The sequence below is a fragment of the Lactuca virosa genome, chromosome 5 (genome assembly GCF_052849685.1).
Source record: "Lactuca virosa cultivar CGN04683 chromosome 5, Lactuca_virosa_CGN04683_v6, whole genome shotgun sequence".
Lineage (NCBI taxonomy): Eukaryota > Viridiplantae > Streptophyta > Magnoliopsida > Asterales > Asteraceae > Lactuca > Lactuca virosa.
The window spans coordinates 380904207-380910206 of NC_136430.1; positions in this window are offsets into that span (position 1 = coordinate 380904207).

A 6000-nucleotide genomic window follows, 5' to 3' on the forward strand; every position below is an offset into this window, starting at 1 on the left:
CTCTCCTTAATTATTTTCAACTTTTCAGCAGTTTGATGGACTATCTCCGGTCCCATAAACTGCTTTTCCCCAGCCTCAAGCCAACAAGACGGCGTACGACACTTTTGTCCGTACAACGCTTGATAAGGTGCCATCTTTATGCTCGAGTGGAAACTATTATTGTAGGAAAATTCTACCAAAGGTAAATGTTCATCCCAGTTACCTTGGAATTCCAGGGTACATGCTCTCAGCATATCTTCAAGTGTTTGTATCGTTCTTTCGCTCTGACCATCAGTCTGTGGATGGTAAGTTGTACTCAAACACAACTTGGTACCCAATTCCTCTTGTAGACTTCTCCAAAATCGCGAGGTGAAACGGCTGTCACGATCTGACACAATCGTTAACGGAACACCGTGAAGCCTCACAATTTCCTTCACGTAAGAATTCGCAAGCTTATCCATAGACAATTTCTCATTGGCCGCTATGAAATGCGCACTCTCTGTGAAGCGATCAACGACTACCCAAATCATGTCGTGACCGTTCTTTGTTCTGGGCAATTTAGTGACAAAATTCATAGCAATGTCCTCCTATTTACCCATAGGCACAGGCAAAGGTTATAAACTCCCGTACGGTTTCTGATGTTGTGCCTTAACTCTTGAACAGGTCACACACTCGGCCACATACTTCACAATGTCGAGCTTCATCGTCGGCCACCAGTAATAGGGTTTCAGGTCTCTATACATTTTAGTGCTGCCGGGATGAATCGAGTACATGGTTTTGTGAGCTTCTTCCATCAGAAGAGCTCTAACTCCTCCTGTCTTAGGTATCCAAATCCGATCTTGGAACACCTTCAGTCCATGATTGTTTATACCGAACACCAACGTTTTGCCCAAACGTTCTTCCTTTCGGTCATTCTTCTCAGAAGCTTCTTCTTGAGCTTTCTTTATACTTTCCACAATGGTCGAGACCACTTCTATTCTCAATGCTCTTGGCCTTTTTCTTTCCAGATTGACCTTCCAACTGAGAGCATCAGCAACAACATTGGCTATACCGGGGTGGTAAAGTATCTCACAGTCGTAGTCCTTAAGTAGTTCTAGCCAGCGTCGCTGCCTCATATTCAATTATTTCTGACTAAAGAGATATTGGAGACTCTTATGATCAGTGAAAAGTTTGCACTTCGTGCCATAGAGGTAATGCCTCCATATCTTTAGAGCGAAAACTACCGCTGCCAGCTCCAAATCATGAGTAGGGTAGTTCTTTTCATGCTCCTTCAGCTGTCGAGACGCATATGCTATCACCTTTTCTCTTTGGGTCAAAACACAACCCAACCCAACACCGGACGCATCGCTATAGACAGCGAAGTCTTCAACTCCATCAGGTAGAGAAAGAATCGGTGCTTCACATAGCTTCTTCTTTAGCAACTCGAATGCTTCTTTGTGCTTATCACTCCAAGCATAAGTAGCTCCTTTGTGAGTCAAAGCTGTTAATGGACTAGCGATCAAAGAAAAGCCTTGGATAAACCTTCGGTAATATCCGGTTAATCCTAAAAAGCTTCGGATCTCCGTGGGACTTTTTGGTTGTTCCCACTTCATCACATCTTCAATCTTTGCTGGATCAACCATTATCCCTTCTTGGTTGACCACGTGACCCAAGAATTGGACTTCTCGAATCCAAAAATCACATTTGGAGAACTTAGCATACAGCTTCTCCTTCTTCAAGACTTCTAACACTTCTCGCAAGTGTCTGCCATGCTCATCTTGGCTTTTCGAGTAAATCAGAATGTCGTCTATGAACACTATCACAGATTTATCGAGGAACGGATTACAAACCCTGTTCGTTAAATCCATGAATGTTGCGGGAGCAGTGGTTAGTCCAAACGACATAACCAAAAACTCGTAGTGTCCATATCGCTTTCTGAATGCAGTCTTCTCGATATCCTGCTCTCTTACTTTCAGCTGATGATATCCTGACCTTAGGTCGATCTTTGAAAAATAACTTGAACCTTGTAGTTGATCGAACAGGTCATCAATCCTCGGCAATGGATATCTATTCTTTATCGTTGCCTTATTCAGTTCTCTGTAGTTGATGCACATTCTCATACTTCCATCTTTCTTCTTCACGAATAACACTGGAGCTCCCCAGGGCGATGAACTAGGTCTTATGAAACCTTTGTCCAATAACTCCTGAAGTTGCATCATTAGTTCCTTCATCTCCGTTGGTGCTAATCGATAATGTGCCTTTGCTATTGGTGTCGTACCTGGTAACAAGTCTATTCTAAACTCCACTTGTCTATCAGGCGGTAATCCGGGAAGATCTTCGGGAAATACTTCCGGATAATCACACACGACAGGAATGCTCTGCATCTCCTTTTTCTCCTTCTTAGCATCAATCACGAATGCCAAATCTGATGTACATCCTTTGGCCAAACACTTTATGGCTTTCATTAGCGAAATGATTCCAGAATTTACTCTGCGTTTGTCCCCATACACCACAAATGACTCCTTCCCAAGCGAGTTTACTTTTACTATCTTCTTTCGGCACAATATTTCGGCATCATTGGCGCTAAGCCAATCCATTCCAAGCACGACGTCGAAACCGTTAAGTTCGATAGGCAATAATTCCTTGTGGAACTTATTCCCATTCAGGTCGATTAAGATGTTTTTCATATGATGGCTAACAGGTATAAACTTGCCACTAGCAACTTCGACTAATAAAGCATTATCTAGTCTATCAACAGGCAAAACTAGTTTTCTACCAAATTCATGCGATATAAAGGAGTAGTTGGCTCCTGAATCAAATAAAATTTGGGCAGGCAAATTGTTTACGAGGAAGGTACCTGAAGCGACATCAGCTTCTTCCTTGGCAGCTTCCAGTGTCATCTGGAAGGCTCTCGCCTTCGGCTTTGGTGGAATGTTGGGCTTTGTTGCCTCCTTCTTTTTCGGACAATCCCTCGAGATGTGCCCCTCTTCACCACACCCATAACAGACTTTCTTGGTAAGGGTGCATTCGTTGGCATAGTGCCCTGGCTTTCCACATTTGAAGCATGTGGTTTCCCCGCCACATTTCCCTTGATGCTTCTTCTTGCATTTGTCGCACCATTTCGCTTCGCCTCCTCCACCTCCTCTCGAACTAGACTTCGAGAATTTACCCTTTTTGCTGGACCCCGAGGGTCCGTCGAACTTCCTCTTCTCACCAACCTCTGACCTTTCCAGACCCTTCTCCCTGATCTGGGTCTCAACATTTCTAGCAGCCCAGATGGCGGCTTTCAATGTGGTTGCTTGCTTAACCATTGGACCATAGTCCGCTGGTAGTCCGAGGGCAAACTTGTTGACCTTTGAGAGTTCTGTTGGTACTAGGTATGGGATAAGCTTCATCTTCTCCGTGAAACTTGCATCGTATTCAGTAACGCTCAATTTTCCCTTCTTCAAATTCTGAAACTCATTATTGATTTCCAGAAGGTCCTGCTCGGAGCAGTATTGCAGTTTCAGTTGTTCCACAAAGTCTTCCCAAGACATTTTGCTCGCTTCTCCCTTGGGTATAGAGTCAGCTAACAGCTTCCACCAACTCAATACGCCAGATTTTAACAAAGGGATCGCAAGAGCAGTCTTCTGCCTGTTGCTGCATTCGCAACTTTCAAACATTGTCTCCATTTCGGAGATCCAATCCATAATTTGCACTGGCGTCGGGCTTCCGGATAGACACGGTGGCTTAGATGCCATAAAATCCTTGTATTTAAATCCTCTTCCATCATTTCCTCTATCACGATTGTTTTGCCTAACAATCGGTGGGTTGGATTGACCAACAGTCCCACTGAAGTTTCCTCCTTCCGACGGCCCTCCATTCACTTCGGGCTCTTCAACTTGAATTGAAAGTTCTTCACGATTTTGTTGAAGCAGACGTCTAGTTTCTTCCATCTGACGATCCAACATCGTCTGAATCATCAATTGTACACCAGTCATCGTCACCGGCTCAGGTGCAGCAGCTACAACACGTATTTGTTCGATTACAGGTGGTCGATTTGTGTTTTCGTTTGCGTTTCCAGCGCCACTTCTTGTTCTTGCCATCGTTGATCTATACACCGAACAAGGTGAATTTAGATCCTTCTTCACGATAGATAATTATCCAAATCACTCCGAAACGTTTATATGCTAGTTCTAATACCGTCGTCACACGCTTAGAATCCTAAACACATAAGGTTTCCAGATCCGGTCGGCAATAGACCATAGATCCGAACAAATAATATCATATATGGCAAACATATAACATTTAGCACATAAAAGCATTTTAGGCAATTTTCCTAAAATAAACTAGTGCTCGCATCTCACAATCATCGCTTAGCATTCTAAGTTTAAGACTAGAAATCCTACAAATTCCTAGTTCGCTTAAACTAATGCTCTGATACCAACTGTGACATCCCCAAAATCACGGCCAGAAAAGACCGGTTTCATTTATGCTTTTTAAAATAGTTTAAGAGTAAATCCTTTGATTTAAAAGAGTTGCGAAATTTGTTCCCAAAAACAAAATATGATAAAATAATATTTACCAAAGCATTTCATCAAGAGATGCATTTTCATTATATAACAATATTCGGGATGTCATGTTCCGATAAACAGACCAAAAGCATAAACAACAAAAGATAGACCATACAACAGTTACATATAACAACTGGTCTAATATCAAAAGATCTTGATAAGTCATCCAACTTATGCTCTCGCGCCACTACCTGTAATACAACAAAACTGAGTGGGTCAGGCTTGGGAGCCTGGTGAGCATATAGGGTTTTCAACCCACAATAAATAATTATATTTAGTTCATCAACCAACAATAACCCGATTACCCATTCCCGTTATCCTCACTTTATGTCCCTAAAACAACAACTATTACAAGGGACCTAATCTAGGATTTTCATCGGGATGAACATTACTGCAAAGGGGTTTCCTTAACAATAGATGTCCTAAAGGCAACCATGAGGGGGATAGAGTACACCGGTGAACACATCGTTCACAACACCTACAGGTTATGAGCCTGCTAGCGTTCCACTGGACTGTCTAGAAAGAGTCAGTGGTCGTCATCCATACTCCGCTAGATGACTAGATCAACAACAACATCGAGGCCTCTCGTTATTTTATTTTATCACACACCAACTGTCTACCCATGTTCTACCCAACGTATTAGTAGATAAAATATATACATTTATATACAGCTTAAAACCTGTACAAAACATCCGTTCAACAACTAGTTCAAATAAACAAATAATATATAAACACATAGCACGTATTTTATAAAGAATACTTCATATCTATGTGTTAGAAGAAAACGAATATACACTCACCTGATCAGAAGATGATCGGACAGCACTACGACTCTAAGAGTAGTGTTCTTCGGTGAAACCGGGAGATCTTCACGCACCGGGCTTCTCGCGGGCGGGGCTTCGGCTCGGAAACTCTTTTCTTTTCGGGATCTTCGGTGCTTCGGGACTCGCTTCGAGTCTCGGGATGATACCGGGGCTTCGGGGGGGTTAAAATAGGGTTTAGAGAGGGTATCGGGAGTGAGAGAGAAGAGATAGGGCAACCAAAATCGGCTGACCCTCGATTTCTATTTATAGGGCCAACATTCGGGATTCACGTCGTGAGTTTCCAATTCTCACATCGTGAGCCTAGTAGGTCACTGCGTTCGTCACTCGTCCACTTGCTCCGAAAGACGTCCATCACTTGCTCACGTCGTGAACACTGTGCTCACGTCGTGAGTTCTGACACAGCCTCAAATATTGTGTTCCGAACTTCAGAAATTCATATCTTTCGCATACGAGCTCCGTTTTCGACGTTCTTTATATCGACGCGTAGGTGAGATTATGCTCTACAACTTTCATTTAGACTCCGTCGGCTAATTTTGACTTTATTTTTATTATATTATTTTTAGTAGGCCGGGACAGGAAAACTTCGTTATAAAATCATAACTTCTTCATCCGACGTCCGTTTTCGTCTGTCTTTTTACCGTTGCACTAATATTGACGAGATCTTC